Source organism: Paramisgurnus dabryanus, chromosome 12, assembly GCF_030506205.2.
Source record: "Paramisgurnus dabryanus chromosome 12, PD_genome_1.1, whole genome shotgun sequence".
Taxonomy (NCBI): Eukaryota; Metazoa; Chordata; class Actinopteri; order Cypriniformes; family Cobitidae; genus Paramisgurnus; species Paramisgurnus dabryanus.
In genome coordinates, this window is record NC_133348.1 from 27,555,114 (window position 1) to 27,577,328 (window position 22,215).

Sequence of the window (22,215 nt, forward strand, 5' to 3'; positions counted from 1 at the left end):
GAAAATATAAATTTACCTTACATTAAAAATAGTTTGACTGTGTTTGTATTTTGCATTATTTTTCATATTTCTTTTATTATATGGAACCGGGAATCATTAGGCAGAACTAGAATCGGAACCGGATAATTTCTTATGATACCCAACCCTAGTGGCAAACAGTGTTTCCCACAGGATTTTGAGAGACTTGTGGCGGTGATGACGTCACACTCTAATTAGCATATATGTTACGTCATCACGTGTTTGCGTTTGATCCGGTTTGATCGAGTGTTGGCACCTGAAATATGTTTCACTTCTACTCTTTGATCTGTCACGTTATATTGCATTTTAAAACAACTGATTGCTATTATTTACATATTATCAGTTCTGTTGTCAGACATAAAATGAGCAGACTATAGCCCTATTCGGATGGGATAAGTTTTACGGTTGTAGATGGCGTAATGTAATTTTACCACAGGACGTCTGTAATATTGATGGTCAATTCGGACGGGATTAGAAATCTCAGTTAAACATTCAGAAGTGGGAGGGGTAACTCGATTGCGCAGCAGGTCACCTCTCTCGTCGTCATGTGCACGTTGCTTCTTGATATCAACATGACACAGACGAGAAAAACTCGAAACACTGTGTTTAATTTCAGTTTGGGGAGAACGTCAGTTTCAGGAACAGTTCTGTGCCTCTGAGAAGTGAATTTGACTTTTTAAAGTTTGTGTCGTGTTATTCAGGAACTGACTTGCCACTGACTTGTTTTTTTCTCCTAGAATACAAGTAAATGCTTAAGCGCTTTTATATTTGAAAGAAACCCGCAAAATAACAGGAAATTACGAAACGTACATGTATGTTTACAGCTGCATAAATCACCATACATTTACATTGAAGTCTTACTGCTGTTGCTCTTCTCATCAATGTCTTTATGAGCCTCTTTTTATTTAAATGCGAGTTTTATTGTCGCGTATAGCGCAGACAATTGGGTGCAAATTCAGAAATATGAGAGAATACACACTAACTGTTACACAAAGTTACTACAAAACACGTGCGCAGGCATATCGCATTATAGAGAGGGAGAGAACGGGTGTGTGTGTGTATGTGTGTGTGTGTGTGTGTGTGTGTGTGTGTGTGTGTGTGAAACACTAATGCTAACCTTTCATCAAGTCATCGCCGTCTTCTCTGTCAGTAAAATCTGTGACTGTTGACGTTTACGCGAAAAAGAAAGTATACGGAGGAACGGACATTGAAACACCGCCACCTTTTCACGCTCATGTGAGAGAGAGAGAGAGAGAGAGAGAGAGAGAGAGGGGGGCGCGCGCTGCATGCAACATAGAAAGGGAGGGCGCGCTGGGTGCTTGCAACAATGAATTAAGACGTTTTTAACAGTAAAATATAAATGTAAATGGGGATCATGAAAAATCTATTTGTGGCGGCCAGCGCTGATTCTGTGGCGGTGCGCCACGAATAAATCAACGTATGGGAAACACTGTGGCAAATGCTGACATTCACGCACTGCTTGTGCCCAAACATTGCCTAAGGTGACTTAAAACGGAACTGAACTGGGTAAGAGTCGCAACCTGCGGCTGTTTACACATGCTTCACAAAGGGTGTGCTAAAGACTTAGAAAATAGATGGTAAGTTGTTTTAAACAATTCTGAAACCACTTTACAAAACTGAAATGCTTGCTGATAAATTAAATGCACTCAGCACCATTCAGGGAACTTCCAAGAATTATGCAGTCTCGTAAACAAATTTGTATACAGGTAAGCAATTCTGTAACCACTTTACATAACTGAAATGCTTGCAAATAAATTGCATAAAAGCTCAAATAAATGGATTTAGCACCATTTTGTGTGTGGCCAGCAACTGTGGATAAATACAATGGAACAATATTGTAACCACATTTCAAAGTTGCAGAAACAAGAAACTGCATTAAATGTTAAACTATTGACATTTTTTTAAATATGGCATTTAAATGTAACAAAAACAACAGTCAGGCTTCATTTACACTAGTGCATTTTTGTTTAAAAACGCATAGCTTTTGGCACAGTTATGGTGTCCACGGTACTCTTGACCCTCAAAAAAAAAGGGTTTTGAAAATGCTGTAGATCCTGTTTTAGTTTGAAAACACTGGGTTTGCAGTCTAGATGGACCAAAATGGAGACTTATGTAAATAAAGGTACACCGCCCACATTCGCATCCTTATAGGATCTTCTGGATCTTTGCCTATACTTCCCTGATTCATCAAGTTCCTTTCACAAAACATTATGCTACCGAAAGATGACATCGACCAGCCACAAAGACCTTGTAAACAATAATTTGGAAATGGACGGAATTTCTGTTGACATTGTTGTTACATTAAGTAATAGTTTCACTATTTTATCAGCCCACATAAATATCTTCATGCATTTTTGTGCAATTATACTCATTGTTGTAGCCACTGATCTATTAGTCAACTGCAGAGTGAACCATATATGAACCAACTTTGAACAATCAAATTTGAAAACACTGTTTAAAAAAAATCACTAGTGTAAACGTATAGACAACCCCTCATATATAGCCAATCCATCTTATATGATAAATGTTAAATGTATGCATACATTATGTATAATTTATAACACCATTTACCTTTAATGTACTATAGCTTTGACCTTAAAAACATATTGCATAAATTAGGCTTTACTATGAAGAACTGCACATCACCTGGGGAGGTTGTGTCTAGTTCAGCTCAACTAACTGTATATGTATCACAAAGTCACTGAAGCAGGCAATTTTTTCTTATATAATGCATATGGTAATATTTAAAACTTTCTTTTTCTAGAGTTTAAGGTTTGGCTCCGTGTCTCTAGAACAGCTGCACTTTGCTATAGAATTACAGACCTTTAACTAAAGTTTATGTGCTGTGCATTTCCGTGGTTCCTGACCAGGTCATCATTTGATAGAAACCATACAGTATATACTTTACAATCACACACAATATATATAAATATAAGTATGACTAAAATGTAAGTCATTACATATTATCATAGTTGTTTTGGCAACACATCTATTGTCTTTTATGATGTCTGATTTAACCACTGACCTCCTCTGTCCTCTTCTAAAACCACAGTATACACTTCGAATATAAAGAATATAGTAAAATGCTTTGGGTAGTTGTATCTCATTTTATCAAAATAATCATCTTCTTGTGGGGGGTCTGGTCTTTCAAATAAGTCAGCTTTGCATTACAAATAAATTGTCCAAGAAAACTAATACATGTGCATGAAATTTTACCTTGTTTAAAATAAGAGTGAATACACAACCCGAGAAAATGCGTACTTTTAATGCACGTCACTCTGCCAGATGCATACGTCAATGTGAAATGTAATAAATACATTTGTTGTCTTGATCCTTGACCCAGTGTATTACAGTTAGTTGTGAAGGTCGGACAGCTTTTAACCTCTTACTATGCACAAAAGCATGTCATCATGGATGTTTTAATTAAGCCAGCAGTTAAAGCTAATCGGCAGGAAGACAGACGTTCGCTGTGAAACATCCAATTTTATTATGCAGCCTTCGTAAGATGCAGTCTCTGAATTGGGAGCAGCTCCTGTGACAGAAACAGTTCACCATTTAAGTACACTGAATCATTCATCTGTTTCTAATGGAAAAATCTGATGAATTGAGAACCAATAAACTGTTGATACTGAGTATGCGAGTACAGAACAGTACACACATTTCGACATGAGTGAGCTGCTGTGCCGATACTGTGAACATGCAACAACCAAAGAGTTGATTGATGAGGTGAAATGTAAGTTTACCGTAGTATCCCAAATATAAGATGACTCTAATTATAAGACAACCTCCCCTTTTCAAAGTGTTCCTTTTTGGGAAAATGCTTTTTTAAGACTAACTCTTTTTTTATTGATTTGATTTGTTGACTTTTCAGCAGCATCATTACATGTACCCAAGGAAGTTTGACATTAGGGGACACAGAATTATTTTGCTGTTACAATCATATGCCAATACAAGTTTACCTAAATATAAATGACTCAATTTTTAAAAAAGAAGACAAAAACAACAACAAAAAAAGTAAAAATAAAATACATTATATAGATGACCAAAGTTCTTTTAAAATCCGTACTAATTTAAAAATCTACACATATAGGGAATGGGTGATTTCCTAAGTAGTTTTGCATCTAGGGGTTGTCAGTTTAGCCAAGTTCCTCCTCTGGCGTCCATTCAGCTGCTTCCTGAGTGGTGGAAGACAGTCTCTAAAGCTAAACTTATATAGCTTCCTGACAAAATAGTAGATAAATTGTAGAAGTCTGCCTTACTATAAACGTTAATCAGGTTGCTAAGGTGAACTTGTTTATGTGTATTTCATGCCTCCTACCTAATTTTTGCAGGTGTACAGTATGATTTACCTGTAATCGTCTAAACCATGAATATAAGGGCCTGTTTACACTTGGTATTATGATGTGTTTTTGTCTCTCGGATCATAAGTGGATAGACACATCACATTTACACCTGGTATTTAAATCCGTCTCTTTTGTCCACTTTCGACCGCTACTGTCCTCTATACTGTGAGGGGGCGGTCTGTGAGACGGTGGGCGAGTCTCTCTGCTGTCATTCAAACGCGAGCGGGAGTAATTATGAGTTTATATGGACGCGAACTAATATTATGTCAGAGTCCACTGCTTTTGTTGTAAGTAAACATGTTGCACAGTGTTTTGTACATGTACATGTTAGAGCTTTCTCTGAATTTTCAGCGCAATTGATGAAATAGGATCGCGCAACTTTCGCACACTTGCAAAATTAAACTACACAGAAATCAGCCACTTTAGTTTTATCAATGAAAGGCTAAAAATATCGCTGTACACCGTGTGTTTGTAAAGACGTAAAACATTGTGTTCATTACCTCAGATTAGATAAATGGGCAAAGAGAAGGCGGTCGCGTGTGGCTGTTTGAACACATTCAACAACATGTGCGTTTACACTACAAAAGCAATCCGATCAATGAAAACGCATGTTAATGCCAAGTGTAAACAGCCTTTAAGATGACATGCAATGTTTATCATCAGAAGAGTACAAGCACAATGTACGCATACCGCCTGCAGGTTGCCCATGCACGTGCTGTACAAGAGTATGCAATGTGTAGGCAATAAGAGGTATTGCAGTTTGTATGAGTCAAATGAACTATGCTTTGCAAGGCTGTTCATTCACTTGTGACTGTACACACACGTATGCATAAAAAACAGACGCGCGGCCATGGATACGTGCGTGCACGCGTCAATGCGAATGCTTCGTCGCTTTTACAAGCCTAAATTGAATAACTACTTTGCATAAAGATCCGTTTTTGCCGTGATTGTCTTTGTAAATGATTGCACTAGTTAACTGCTAAAATTTAAACTTGAGATTTACACCGGGGCACAAAAGATTTACACTGGGGCACGTGCCCCAGTAAAAGGGGTCTAGCGATGCCCCTGCTAAACACCCTCTTTTGCAATTATTATAACAATTACAAATCACATTCTTAAGCTTGCTCTCCTCCACAAAGCTACAGACTGCAGCTGTAACATGTTGATAATAACTGGCCCTCATGGCTTACAAAGGTTTTTTCAATAAGTGAGTATTATTCAACCCCTTGACCACTGTTGCTTGGTTGGCTTGCTTACTTGGAGACTGCTGACATTACAGTAGCTTTGCTTATGGCTTTTTTGCACATTATGTTAATGCTGCTTTTAATATTATTGTCCAATTTCATTCTGAAAGGTGCCGAAGAATGCAGGGTCGTGCACAGGGGGGTGGCCTGGTGGCTAGAGCAACTGCCCCTCTGCCCTAATCAGCTGAGGTGCCCCTCTCACCAACCGCCAACCCGGGTCAAAGTGTTCTGTTACCGCTCGTCTAAAGATCCACCTTTTCTGGTAATCCACTTCGTGATTTCCCGCCCGCAGCATCTCTCACAATGTGTCCACTCTTTGAAGGGCGGAGACGACAGTTTGTTGTATTAACAGGTAGATTCATTACATTACCTCAGTTGTTAAGCTGCTCAATTAGTAATTTGGTAGTTTGAAGCCGAGAGAAGTCGTGTACTATATTTATTTTTGGTTGGTTGTTTTCTCGTGATCACGACTTAATTTTCTCCTTATCTCGAGATAACAGTTGTATTCTTGTGATGTGATTAAAGCTTACAAAAGAACATAATTTTTAGACAGCAAAAGCATATTTAGCTAAATCAGCATGAATGAACAAATTAGATTTTACTTGGATCAGGGATTCGCTCAAGATGAAACAGATTTGCCAATAATTGACCATTTGATAGCGCGGTGAATTTAGGGACCGTCTATAAAGTATCTCCATATACGTTTCTACTTAAACAGCATTAAAATGGAGTTACTTAAAGTCAACAAACAGTCACAAAACCAACTGTAAAGTGTTCATGTGGTTGTCAACTATGCACACTTTTTTTAGATTTTTCATTTTTATTCAAATAAACTGTTAAATACTATTGAAGATAGAAACGTGTACATTGTTCCTTTAGAGATGGTCCCTAAATTCACAAACAGCAAACTTTATTTATTTATTAAGTCTATTGACAATGAGCTACGCGTGGTAACCCAACTCATATATGCATCAGCAGTCCACTTCAAAATAAACAAATATTATGGACAGGAAATTACATTATGGCATTTGGATTATCATGTCAGGATAACATGAAAACAACTTTTGTTATCTCGAGATCATGAGAAAACAAGCGGCAAAAATAAAAATGTGGATGACCTCTCTTGGCTTTCGTATGTTTTTGTATTTCTGTGGGTAATGATTTGCTCTTGGTCTTCTAAAAGTGCTAACAACTTAGCAAGTAAACATTCTTAGAATTACAGTGATTGTCTAATATAAATAACACCAAATTTGCTGTTGTTGGCACACTTTGTAGACAAAAAAATTAAAAACAATGTTTTCACAAAAAAAGAAGACTGCAAAGGAAGGCTGCAAAAGCTCTTCAAAATTGTAAACATGGATTCAAAGCTTCAGCACGTAAATCATATAGAATATTAAGCAGTTTTGTCACACTTTAATTCTTGTTATTAAGTATATTTTCCATTATAATCACTTCTCTTTTTCTGATACTAATCTATAACACATCATATTGTTAAAACCATATAAATTGTGCCCTCCCCCACTGCCCCCTTTTTGGTTTGGGCCACTGCCCCTCAAAATGTCTGTGCACGGCTCTGGAAGAATGCATTGAAATAATCTTTTAAATCGTTCTCTGATATCTACATATAAATTATGTTGATTTATTAAGTGCCAAAAATGATCCAGAGATGGTTTTACATGTTAATTTACAACCCTAGGATTTGCCTTTAGAATGAAATAAAACTAATTTGAACTTGAAATGGTCTATTATTATCTTATTGGAAAGGTTCATGAATAATAATGTTGAGCTCTGCTCTGATTGGCTGTTTTACAGAGCAGCTCCTCACAATCTAAGCAGTTTCTGACTGGTATGTTTGTATTTTTTTTTCAGTATGGACCTGCAAAATGTACAGTAGCTGTAAGGTCAATAGTAGAACTTCAGCCTAAACGCTAGTGCTAAATCAGAAGTTAAAACTTTCTTTTTAGCATTGTTACAACACCGTACCTAAATTAATATGTAATTTAATGTTGGGGTGTACATCTCGACTGTGACGTCACATTTGGTGTTATGTAGAGATTATATACATAAATATGCAGACTTAAGCTGATTATGCATTAAATCATGCGATCGCATAATCGTGTTTTTCTGAAGGGACTTGTTCTTGACATACATCAGCCAAACACAATCAATCCTGACAGTAACAACATCAGATGTTTATCCCCCACAGTCACACAAGATGTTTCCAGATATGTTTGGCCTTGGCAGCCTTTAGGTTTTTTTTCACATACAGGTAGGGGCATACTGTCTTTCAATGCAAGCTTAAATATGTTTAAGAGTTTCAATTTGTGCTCAAGGTTATGAGCTTCTTTCTTTAGATTGAGAAAAACTGTTGTACCATGGTCCAGTGCTTTCCTCTTTAGCCTTTTTTATGTCATGAGTGCAACAGTTATGTAACATACTAGAGAAGATAGTTCCCATACCGTAGTCATTCTTAAAGTAAATTTGTGGTTATGGGTTCACTAAGCAGGAGAGACAGATCAGGCAGGTTATCTTTAAATCTGTCTAAAGTGGTTAGATTATTGTTCTGCCCTATGCAAAATGACCATTATCAGCAATATGCATTATGCCCAATACAAAATAGAGATCAGTGACATTACTTTGAGATAAAATATCTACAGTGTATCAGTAAGATTCGTTACATGTGATATGTGAAGAAGTTTATTGAAGAGTCGCACCAAGTATATGAACCAATTTGAATTCATCATAGTTAAAGTGAACCAAACTATCCATATTAATCCATATTGGTTAGGGGATCCAATAGTTTTTTCATAGGTCTCTCCACCGCTTTTATACTGCACTGTAAGTATGTATAAGACTGTTATGATTGATAAAAATCTTTGCTTTATCAACATTAAGGGCCCTATTTTAACGATCTGAAACGCAAGTGCGAAGCGCAACGCGCAAGTGAGTTTGTGGGCGGATCTTGGGCGCTGTTGCTATTTTCCCGGCGTGAGAAATAACTCTTGCGCCGGGCGCAAATCAATAAGGGGTTGGTCTGAAGTAGGTTCATTATTCATAGGTGTGGTTTGGGCGTAACGTCAAATAAACCAATCAGAACGCTATCCAACATTCCCTTTAAACGCAAGGGCGCAAGTTCCATGGCGGGTTGCTATTATTATGACGGATTTACCAGGCGCACGCCAGAAGCGGTTTACAGCCGAGGAGACCCACGTTCTTGTAAGAGCAGTCAAAGAAAGAGAAGTTGTTTTGTATGGGGATAGGAGAAACCCGCCCAAATCAGCGTCGGTTAAACAGGCGTGAGAGGAAATAGCAACAGTCTCATCAGCTGGCATCACAAGGACTTGCGCCAAGCGCTACAATGATGTCAGGAGACGGGGGAATCCCAAGCTTGCCAGCATAAATCGGGCACGCCGTGTAACGGGAGGTGGATCTGCCTCTACACATGACCTGACGCCAGCAGAGGACATCGCTGCGTCCACCCTCACCGCTGAAAGGGTTTGGGGGCTTTGAAATCGGACCCAAGAAACGCAAGCAAGGTCCAACCCCAAAGTACTCTTACAAATCAAGTTCATATACATTACGGTTTCTTATGAAAACATTTTAATTATTATTTACATAAAATAAACGTAATACTTATGAAAATATTTTAATCGTTATTTGCATGAGAATTTTTTTACGCAGCCACACAATAAATAAAAACTATCACCACAATGCTCACCACTATGATTCCCCTCATCTCAAGTATTAATATTTTTTAGTGTAACAATTTATGATTTGCAAAAATAACTGTTGCATCTGTGTAGATTAGAAAAGCAAAGTGTGTGCGCGTTGTGCACGCTATACATTATGGTCAAGCATGCGCCCTTAAAATAGCATAATGAACCACGTGCAACGCGCCACTGACTTTAAACTTTTTTTTTCTGGTCAGTGGCGCAATTGTTTTTTGAAACTGCAAAATAGCATCAGGGATGGTTTGCGCCGGAACACGCCTCTTTTTTTGCACCGAACCGCCCAGGGAGCGCAAGTTCATTCCCTAGTTTGCCGACGTGCGTCTGTGGAGGGAAAAACCCGCTGTGCGCCGGTGCAAAATACGAATGATACATGCGTCACTGACAAAGTCAATTGCCCTGGGTGCAAGATAGGGCCCTATTTAGTTTTATCATTTGTAAATATAAGTTTGTGGAAAAGGTTGGCAAGTGGACATTTTTAGGTTATTTCTATAATAATTCTGAATAAGAATGTGACACATTTGGAACATCTTACAGAAAAAATATTAATTTGAAGTTGTAAAAAACATTTATTCATCTTCACCCATCCAATGGGTCATGTTAAGCAAAAATTTGCAGATGTTAGATTAAAACAAGATTAAATAACTAATCTCATTTGGGTCAATAATTTTTTTTTGGTCCATAATTGTTTCTAATAATTCTAAATGATCAGTTTATAAAATGCACACACTGATACTAAAAACTGGATCCTCTGATGTACTTCTGAGAACATGGACTATACACATTCCTGTGCTCTTTTCATTTATCAAACTGATGTAAAAATGTCTTCTGTAGAGCCTACTCCACTAGGTGCGTGGGCAGTGCCTATGTATGTGTCTTTACGTGATGTCAAGATCTCAAGTCAAATAAGTTTTATTATTTAATCCTGTCTGCACTCAGTCATCATCTCTGCTAAAGTGTTCAACGTCCTTGTTGGTAAGGCATACTGTACCCCCTCAATGTCTTGTTCCCATCTTAGGGAACCAGGTTACATTCATCTCAAATTTGAACACATACTCTTCATATTAGTGTTGGCAAGAGATCTGTGTCGACATAGCAGTAGAGGGTTTTTCATGTGGTTGCATGTTTGTGATTATTGGCTGAACTTTAACACTCTGTGGTCCTCCATCAAGATATACATAGAAATCCAATGACAACCGTGGAATAGAAACTGCAATCTTATCTGTCTATGTGTTGGTGGGGACACTTTGCACACTTAGGATAATGGCCAGATCTGCACATATTAATTTATTTGAGTCTACCAGTCAGTAAAAGGCTTCATTCAAAATAGCATTGCCTCTTGCATAAAATAGGTGGATGATTCACTACATTTGCCATAATTTGTGTAAATGCACTCTGCGAAGAATGATATCCCACAATGCAATGCATTCAACCTCGTTGTACCTTTCCTGTGTGATGAATAAATCAGAAACCATATCAACATTTTTAATATGTCTTTCTTGAAACAGGACTGCAGGAAAGTTAAGGCATTTTTTAACCAAATAAAAACCTTTGTATACATAATGAAAATCTGACTCAATTTATTGATTTAAACATACAACCAATTATGTTATTATTACAACAATGTGGTATAATTCTGCATGAATGTAGCAAACGTATACATGTAGGATTTTACGAGACTATTTCAAATAATGTAATATGGTTTACACCTCCTTCTTCTCACTGAAGGTTTTAATTTTCAAATAGTAAAAACTTTTTAGACTCGCAATAACTACCAAAGCTTACCTTTTCTACAAAGCTCTTGTTTCTAAATGTTTACACACTGCATGGGACCTTTCCAATCTGATTTTAGCAGCTGTGCTGTTTCAGATTGCAAAAAAATGTCTGCTTGTGCGACTCACAGTATGAAATGATATATGGTTCAGAGTGCTCTGTGTTCAAGGTTCAAGAAGCAACACTGAGATGTTTCTATTATCAAAACATTACTTTCAAACTCTTCTGTTCTGCTACATCAAGCTTGTAACCTCATACCTAAATACTGAACCAGAGGTCAGCATGTTTCTGTGCACTTGATTTTTTTTATTTGAGTGGTTTGAATCCAGAGGCGCAGGAAGATGATTTTTGGCGGATATGACATCACAGAGGTCCGGACCACTGTAATTTTTTAAATTCCTTTCTGAATTAATAATAATTAGTTTAAATGATTTCTTCAAGTGTCTGCATGTATAATTCACTTCAGACAGTTTGCTAAATGGTTTAGCTTCTGTGGTGTACTTTGAGATAGCTTGAGGGGTTGATAGAGAGTTGAAACAGTAACACTTTACTTGAAGGGGTGTTCATAAGACTGACATGACACCTGTCATGAACATTAAGGAGATTTTATGCAAATTTATGACAACTGTCATTAAGTGTCATTCGTTTAATTATTTCATTTTAATGCTAAGATGAAATTATTTGAATTGTCTTTGTTATGACAACATAAACCAATACATCATAACTTATCATAAATATGTCATAAACGTGACATACTGTAGCAGAATAATGATCACACTTAAGAAACTACCTATCTTTATAGGTTAACATTACATTAAACTGTCATTTAAATGTCATTAAGTGTTAATAGTATGTCAAATAATTTTAATTACCTTAACAACATGCAACAGACCTGTCAAAATATTATACTTAACTTTATGTTTGTGCACAATACATAAAACAACTGACAACTAACAGAACTTGTTCTTCCTCACTGCAAAATTTTAAAGTTATAAAATCACCAGTCCTCTCCTACATTCCTTTGACTTATCTGCTCATCAAAAAATATGCCTGTTTGGTTGAAATACTATGTCGATGAATCTGGTATCCCGTAATAGCTACAACATAGTAGGTCACACATAATATAAAATATATTAAAATTGGTACCCTGTAATTATAATATACTTAAAATATAAAAATATATGCTTACCTTACAGTATCAATAATTATGTCATTTATTTGATGAAATACATATAATTTAATTAATTTGAATAATGTTTCATTTACATTGACCTTTCCAGAACGGAATAAATTGAGATGATGTCACAGCTCTCATCTTGCTCAACAGATGTTATGAGAAACTATAGCTGTATAGCTATAAACTATAGTTTCCTAAAGCTGTCAGCAGGAAGCATGACTAATGCAGCTATGAAATCCTTTGCAATACCTGAGTATAGTGAAGAACTGAAAATTTACAGAGGTGGAAGGATCATTAACTTTCTATATAGTTTATCTCTAAGATTAGAACCTCATGACAACCTGGGATATTTGATCTGGTGCTGATGGGCCCAACAGCAGAAACGGTGGTCCATCTGGTGGAAAGATGGCTCCAGAGAGCAGTCCAAACCCAGCAGGTGTTAATATGGAGCCCCGATGGAATGCTGTAAAACTCTGCAGAAGAACACAGTCTTTTTGTTTAAAGTTAAACCAACCGAAATTGATCCCAGCGAACTGTTAGATTTACTGTATAGATTTTTTATTATATTAGCAGAATGTCTGCAGGAAAAACTGACCTCAATGTATTATTACTAATTCACAACCCTGATGAAACAAGCACCTCTGTGTGAAAGGACGTGAGGAATTTCCTGGTAACATCTTATTGCTTCAATATGTTTTGAAGGTGAAGAGAATTAAACACTACTCTCAGTTATTTAGTGTAATGTATGCATTTCATGGTTTCATAAACAAAACAGGAGTCAGTTTGAGTAAAGATCAAAGTTTAACAGAGATTTATTTATAAATAGAATGGTGCATGCAAACATCAACATTGACAGCTTGTATATTTTTGGTAACGTTAACATATTTCACATCAGCTGTTGCTACACAGAAAAACATCTCACACACAGACCTGCCTGGATGTGTAATTTATTATATTAACATCAAATTAACTGCTGTAACAGAACATATCAGGGCTATGCTTAAAAAGGTTCAATCTGATCTTTCAGCTAGAATGCCAAGTACTGTTTCTGATAATAAAGTAGTTTGAATTGTATTCAGTGATTTAGTTATGACAATTTGTATAGTGATATAAATACACGTTTTACTTGAGAATAGAAAGTATATTTTCCCATGATAATGGCTGGTTAATATTTAAATAATCTGCAGCATGTAAACACTGAGCAGCACAATATACAATCTTTATACCGTATTATGATTTTAGGCTCTGTGCATTTAGCTGTGTAAAATGAATTTAGCTTTTTATTTATTTTCTTCCTTTCTGACATGGCCGATTGTGGCTGTTGGAAAGTTTCTTAGACCAAACAGACAAAATCCACTGCCTCCACACATGTATACGCATACAGTATGAAAAGCTCCAGATGCCACTTTTGCTGGGGAACAAGAGGGCAAGTACAGTATTTATAATATTTAGCTTGGCAAAGCAATGGCCAAGAACATCAGGGTTCCTCTATGTAACCTTATACTTATCAAAAGACTAAAATCTCCATGGAAACTGATGTGGCCCAGACTACAAACACAGCATAATATTTAACAGCTACTCAGCTCATACAGTGGTAATGGAGCAGCTTCAAAAGTCTTTAAGCCAGCATGGGTCATGAACAAGCAATTTCTTCTTTAAAAGCACTATTTTTGTTACTGTAAAGCTTCTATTTTTTATTTCATAACTCTTAAATTTGCTGTAGGCTTTGGCTTCTCACCTAGGGTGAGCAGACGTCCAGAAAAATTCAGGACAGTCACGAAATCTAAGGTGCTGTCCTGAATCCCGAATCCTGCTCTAATTGTCCCGAAAATTATACTGAAGCTAAATCTTAATCCCGAATCCAGCTTTAATTGCCCTGAAAATTATACTTAAGCAAAGTCTGAGAAAACATGAGCGAGGAGGTTGAGTCATCCTGCAGCCAGCCCCCGCCGGCTGCTCATTGGCTGCAGGATCTTGTTTTTTTGTACTGTAGGCGCACATTAAGATATGCACTGATAAGGCACGGGAGTTCTGGCAGCAGTTTAAACCTCAGTTAAATACTCTGACGTTGCGATGTTTCTATTAATTTATCTAATTCATCTATATGCACAAAGATAATAGGACCTTTTTGTTTTATAGAGTAGAATTAAGCCCACCGGCAACTATAGTTGCCACAGTGCATAGTTGTCATTTTCCTTTTTTTAAGAATTTCTTAGATGTTATCCATGTTTTATTTCTCAATGACATGCAAGCTAACAACCAAATAAAGGATTTAAAAAGAAAAGAAAACGTATTTATCTCCTTCCTGTCACATGAGGCTGTCAACTTCTTACCTCTTCTTCCAAGAAACATGGCGAAGGCAAATCCTCCCAAAGAAAGGTAATTTTCATTTTACTAACAAACATTATTGGTTGATATTTATGTATCTACATAATCATGAAGGTCTCTAGAGTCATCCAAACAAAACAAATCTTACAAGAGATCTATAGTTTTTTATATACTTAGTCAAAAGTCCAAGCGGCAACTATAGTTGCCGGTGGGCAAATGCCTTGTAAGTACATATATCATGGGGAAATGGTGTATACTGTGTCAATAGGTTAATAATCAAGGTTATTGGTACTTTTTAGTGCTTTTTTCTTTCATAATATCATATCTAAAACCCTTTAACTAACATCTCTACTGTCCATTAGACCTTAATTTGATAGGGAATAAAATCCATTCATACAGGTCATTTAAAGAGGGAGACAGAGATCTCCTCTTCTTCCAAAGAATGGTTGCCCATTTTATTGGTTTATTTTCATATTATTTTCATTAAAGGACAACTCCGGTGAAAAATGAACCTAGGGGTAATTAACACATGGTTACAGAGTAGATCGTTCTCTGGGATGCGTTTTCATGATAATCGAATGTAAAGAGTTTTTTTATCAATAAAAACAGATTAGCGTATAGCGCTATATATGGGGCAAAGAGTAAGTACAAGTAAATCGCTAGTTAATACCAATAACAAGGCTCAAAATAGCCTCACACTACCACAGTAGCATAATGAGGGTCCTTACATGCAAACCGAAGCATTGAGAACTGTTTAATTGTACAAACAGTTTAATAAGAAGCTACTTTATAAAGACAGCACATTACGCGTATTCAGACAGCAGACATCTTGAAAAAAAAAAAACTCGACAAGTCGAGCCACGAACGATGTGCTAAGTGATATAAACTAAGTGATATGAACTGATTTGGAGCTGACATATGGTCCGTTGTTTCTGGAAGAAAGCACTGAATGCAACAGAGAAAATAAATAAATAAAAATAATAATAAAAAACCTGAACAAGTCACAGTTTATATCACTTAGCACGCGTTCGTAAATCTAAACTTAAGACATTATTCTTTAGCAAAGCATTCACATAAAATGTCCAGTAATTGTACTTGTTCCGCAATAGTTATTTTGTCTAGAACAAAGCACTCACATACCTCATATGGGTAATATACTATTGCTGCAATAGGTAGCCTGTCTGGAACCGAGCGTTTTTAAACCACAATACTGCATGACACTTGCGTTACATGCGACCGGCCCCTACGCTAATAGATTTCTGTTTCTCTCTCCCTGTCTCGTCCTCGACCCCGAGGACAATGGGTCAAACAGACCCATTTCCTGTTGCTGTGAAGGTCATCACACCACTGATCTACTGGCTGTCCTTCAACGTGATGCCCAGCCGATGCACGACCACCGGCTGAACCAGTTAAATCCACTTACCCGCTTCCTATACCTACCCTGTTCATATATATAAATATATATATATATTAATTTCTACTAAGGGTTTTTGTCCTTCTAGGATGTTTTCCCACAGGGTTTTCTCCTAGGGGGGTTTTCGTCCCCGGGAGAGTCAGCCAACTTTGGCTTAACTTAGCACTTTACTGTATACTTTACATTATTAATACGCTCGCTTGTACGGTTTATCCTTAGCTGCTAAATTCTACTTCTTATATTATCTATTGATTTTCTGTGTTTTCCCCTACATCTACTCATGTAAAGCTGCTTTGCAACAATTAACAATTGTGAAAAGCGTTATATAAATAAAATTGAATTGAACAAGAGATTATAAGATAGATGCATTTTTTTTGGGGGGGGGAGGTTCAATGTTCTTTGACTGTTATACATAATAAATGTGTTTATGAATAAAGGTTGATCTGTTGAAAGCCGTTATTTTGAGTAAGATGCCAAATTAATTAAAATTTGACATTAAAGGGGTGCATACAACCTTTTTGCCCACCGGCAACTATAGTTGCCGCACATTCAAATATGATTTTCAAAAAAATAAAAATTCAAATGGGGAAAATAAATGCAGAACATGTTTACAGAGGACACTATTAACACAATTATGTGCATGAAACCATTCAGAAAAATTTGGGCACAAATGGGTTAAAAGAGTGGAGTTGCAGCAGCTGCGAGGACAGTTGAAAGTGCAGGCGGTGACAGACAGTCGCGTGAAGGAGTCTAGTCGAGGGCGAGGCACTTTGTTAAAAAAATACTTCTATACATATTATATACATTTATACGCATATGCAGGGTGCGATTTGCCGGGGGGGATGCGTGGGATTTCCCCCTTTCTGGTCAATGTATCCCTGCCTCTGCCCCTGGTGGGGATAAATTTATCCCCCCCCTCAAAGTGATCAGTGCTACTACACTAGTGGTGAGACGGATCACAAAACTTATCACGGATCCGTGGTTTGATTAAAGTCAATTTTGTTTTAAAATACGCTACTTTGGCTGGCTCTGATACAGCTGCCGCGCAGCCTCTCTGTATTCACCACTCTGCAGACTTGCTCAATGTCCCACCCACGGCGCTATCTGATTGGTTACAGACCCAGTTACAACTCATGAGTAATAGCCTATCAACACTTGCGAGATGGTTGTGGAGCTGTGTGTCGAAACGATGGAAGGCAGCATATTCAGCCGCATATTAATAAAGCGGGAATAAACATAACAATCTGATTATCTGTTTATGATGACAAGCAAAGTTAGTGTCCCAGTCACACCACTGAGAATGGCCGAAGACATGATAAATGCCGATGAGGCATTTAGCGAGGCGCGAGCGCGTCCAGTTTGCGCAAATGAGGCTAAGTGACTAACACATAATGCATCTGACTTTTCTATCATTTCACTGTAGCTCAGCATCGCGGTGTAAAGTTAATGTTATTACTTTAAAAGCAGCAGTAAAGCTGTTTTTACTGTAATGGTTTAACTTTGCAATCAATACATTGTTATTATATTTATGTTTAAGTTGACACTACGTTGTGCCATATAGTTTTGCCATTCAAGATTTAATTCTTGCGTGTATTTTCGTTGTGCATGATCACAGTTCATATGTGTGGGGAAAGATAAGCTATTAGAGTAAAAATATTGCGTTAGGCTGCTTCATGAGTTAATAAGAAAAAAGATTTTACAATTCCTGCAAATGCAGTGATGAGTTCATGTTCTCATGATTTATTTTTATGAATCAAAATGTTTTGAAATGTGCTGTGGACAGAGACGCATTATGTCAAGAATTATAAAAAAAATCGTCAATAAGCTCATAATTTGTGCTAAAATAGTCTAAATGTTTAGTTTAAATTCATTTTAAAAAGCTGGTTATATTTTGATGTTTCTTCGCAAGTTCAGCAGACAGTGAGATTCGGGTTTGTTCCGATCAGAGCTCGTGAGCGGAGAGCACATTTCTGAATATTAGAAATATTTTAATTAGAAATATATAAAAAAAATAATAATAATATTATAATGGATTTTTGTTAGGTCGGACAATGATTACCAAATTTCTCTTTCATATTGCTCTTCATAACCACTAAAAACAGTCAAAAAAGTTAAAACTAGTGGTGGGTACAAAATGATCATGACGAAATATGGTGGGTACCCACCGTTGCCGAAATCGACGCCTATGGAAACATCCCCCCCTCTGTTTTTTTTACAAATCGCACCCTGCGCATATGTACTTATATGAATAAAATTATGATTAGTTCAGTAACTTCAGTTTGAAATTCATTAGTTTTTATTATTAAGTAAAATAAAGAAAACTATTATTGGATGATCTAACTGTCTATACATGTTATATCAATTTATTTATATGCATATGTACTTATATTAATATGACTGGTTCAGTTTGAAATTCATTGTCTTTTATTATTAAATAAAATTAATAAATTAAACTATTATTGGATGAACACCCCCCCCACCTGTTATGTCTACCCCCCAAGACCCCCCGTCCCGAATTTCAGACAATCTCATCTGGTCACCCTATTGTCACCTGTTGTGGATGTCACCTGTAGATGGTTGCTGTATAACAGACCTGTCTTTTTTTACAGCCCATGCAATGTTTACATTATTTCAAAATCACTTCAGCATTCTTTCCATTTTTTCGTTCTCGCAAATGTTATAAACCACATTAGCTGATGTTTTATTGATGACGGTTTAATTTTCAATTTTGTTATCAATATGGAGCTGGGTATGGCATGATTAAAAATAATAATAATAACTACAAGCATTTGTAGAAAAAATATACCCTCTTCTGGATCAGGATTTCCTCCACTGTCCCTGCTTTTTAGCAAACAGAAAAATGCCTCCCTTTTATCCTTTGCCAAACCCATGAATGAATGAGATGCATGAATCCCTTAATACAAGAATACCCTGCTTATGGGCACAAATAAAAAATATCCTATAAACAAAACAGAACAGTATGTTTGCATATATGATCCCATAACACACGCTGTTTCTGCGTATCTGATTAATCTGGAGTACCTATAGAGTAGTATTACATCCTTCATATCCCTGAAGAGTCTTTAGTTTGATCAGATTTATAAAAGACTGAAAAAAAATGGAAGGAGGAGTTACGAGCTGCGGGAGGAGCGAGTCACTAGTCATGCAACATACAACACTGGATAACTTATGATTCACTTCATGTTTGTGTCGTTTATATAATATGCACTTACGCGGTGATTTCCAACATAACACAAAAGTCTTACCGCATGCAACTCATGACCCGGTTGGGACCCCGCAAAAACAATGTTTTCATAATGCTGGCTTTCTTCTTCTTGCATCCAAAAACACATTTCTTCTTTTGTGCCATTGTTGAGTTTTGATATAAAACAAAGCTGTTGCATGAAGTGATGCCTGTGACTTTCCTCGGTTCTCGCTCTCCCGCTGATTGGCGTGTTTTTTCGTGGGAAGTGCCCATAAAAAGAAGTGTAACATATGACTTACACCTGAAAGTCAGCTGGACCTGTATTCGAAAAAAAAACTTTCCGAAACTTGTACGAACCCTGGCGAAGTGCATTCGGCACAGAAATACTCGTCCAACTGCTTTTTTTCTTAAAATTAACTCCCAGCAATCTATTATAAAAATACAGTTTAACAAAGAAGGGCAACTTTGTGCAAGTTGCATGTAAGCTATTCAGAATATTTGCCAGGAATTGTGTTAAGTGTACCAAGTATATCTGTCACACAGTTGATTGATTTGGGCTTTTCATTGAACTCAGTTCTGTGACTCATATGCCGCTTTGCTGAAGTAATCTGTCCAGTCTAATGACACATTCTCAGATTCAACTGCTGAACTTTTCACTGCTTTTCCAGGAAGCTGACCCTGTCATAGCATCCATCCTAGAAAAATTGCATGAGGCAACAGGCGGTCCTGGGTGGGACACAAATACAAATTTAGTCTTCTGCTCTGTAAGGTTTGTGGCTTGTCGAGAATAGGGAATCAGTGAGACACATTCCTTGTGCCCTGCTTTTTACCACAGTTTTTGTTTTCTTTTTCATTGTTATCATTTAAATGCATGTGGCACATTTGCTGTAAAAAATCCATTATTGTTTTTTTTTAATTTTGTGTTAAGTTTTTTTCTTAAATAACATTATTTGGTGGTGGTTGAAAAGATCCCCTTTTCATATGTAAAGCGCTTTGAGTGCTGCAGAAAAGCGCTATATAAATGAAGCAAATTATTATTTAATTATTATTAATTATGTGCTGATTCATATTTGCATTCAGGCTATTCAGCACTAGATTTGTTTTGCTTTTATCATATACTTTCAAATATTTTATTTTAATATAGATGAATGCCCAATAAAGCTGTTGACATGAACATGTAAACAGAAATATGAAAACTTTAAAACAGCGCACAGCAAAAACGTTCAGGTACAACAATCACAACAAAAGGCCCCGGAAAACACAGTGGTATAAATACAGTACACAGACTAAACACTTGAAGACAGTTAGGTTGCTGAAACACTACTCAATTCAGTTAAATTCAATAAAAATTTATACAGCACTTTTCACAGTTGATTGTTTCAAGCTTTACATTAAATAGAAACAAATAGACTGTGGATAGAGTCTATTGCTATCTGGGCACAAGAGTGACGCACTATAAACATAATTTCGGTTTATTTTCTGCTTGCCTCAGAAAACGTCGGTGGACAGCAGACAGCAGACTTTGGCAGCAAACAGATGCAAGTGGGTTTCTGTATTTATTCTTTGATAACAAAACCAAAGGTTCAAATAAAGAACATAGTGGATGCAAACACAACTCTGTCCATTTTGGTGCTTTCTTGTAAATAGCCGCTGCCTAACAACATCAGTACACGGCTGCAGTTTGATGACGCAAGTGTCCCGAAGCTCAGAAATAAATAATGTGATGTGAACAGAGACCAGCAAGAGAACGAAGAAGTGTGAGCAATCAAACTTGAGTTAGGAAGTAAGTATCAAAGCCCCTTAATACATTTACATTTATTCATTGAGCTGATGCTTTTATCCAAAGCGACTTACAATTGCTATATATGTCAGAGGTTGCACGCTCTGGCACACAATGGTGTGTCACAGTGGATTCAAACCCGGGTCTCTCACACCAAAGGCGTGTGTCTTATCCACTACATCATCACCACCCCACTAAATATTAATAGAATAATGTAGTAAATAAAACAAGCACAATCTAAGAAATTATTATTTTCAACCCAGTGTTGGGTAAAAAAGGGACTTAAGCAAACCTATGCTGGTTTGTTTCAACCCAAAATGCTGGGTTATTTTAACCAATTGTGTAAAATATAAAAATTTTCAGGGTTAATTTAAACCAATGGCTGGGCTCGCCCTTTTTGACCCATTGATGGGAAGAAAATATCCCATCATTTCTTAGATTGTGCTTATTTTATTTACTACATTACTCTATTAGGGGGCTTTGATACTTGGGACTTTGGTCTCTTTTCGACCCAATGCTGGGTTGAAAATAAGTGTAAGCCAACAGGGGTCAAGAGGTGGAAAAAACTTCTTTGTGAAGACAAAAAACCATGACAAAACCAGGCTTAAAACGTTACAGCTGCAATCAGTAGCACGGTAGGATGAACATCACACCAAACTGGAACTGAGCCTGTCTGTCTCAGATTTCCTTAGGGAACCAAGGACAAGAAAGGGAAATAGAGACAAGGTGCTATTAGCATAGAGGCCACTCACATGTAATGTTAAAGGCATACAGTCATACTAGGGCTGTAACGATTAATTGTGTGTCCCATTAAAAATGTCTGTCTGAAATCGATTCTGAATCGCAAGGCTGCGATTCTGTGTTTCATGCACAGCTTGTGCGTGTACTACGGCATTTGGTCAGTAGGAACTCCTTATCAATCTAAAATCATTATGAGTTGGAGTCGTTTATAATGTGCATTTAAAAAAGCAACACTCGTTAAACAAAATCATTCAAAATATTCTTTATCATCATGAAAATACCTTAAACAATCTGAAGAACGGCAATATAACTATTCCTGTAGACATTTCCTGGAATAGCGTTCGTAATGCTACTTCTTCTGTGGCACAAAGGGAGTTTCTGCACGAGAGCGCCCCCTGGCTTTGGGATGTGCCGGGATTTCACTGTAATTCATTATAATTAAT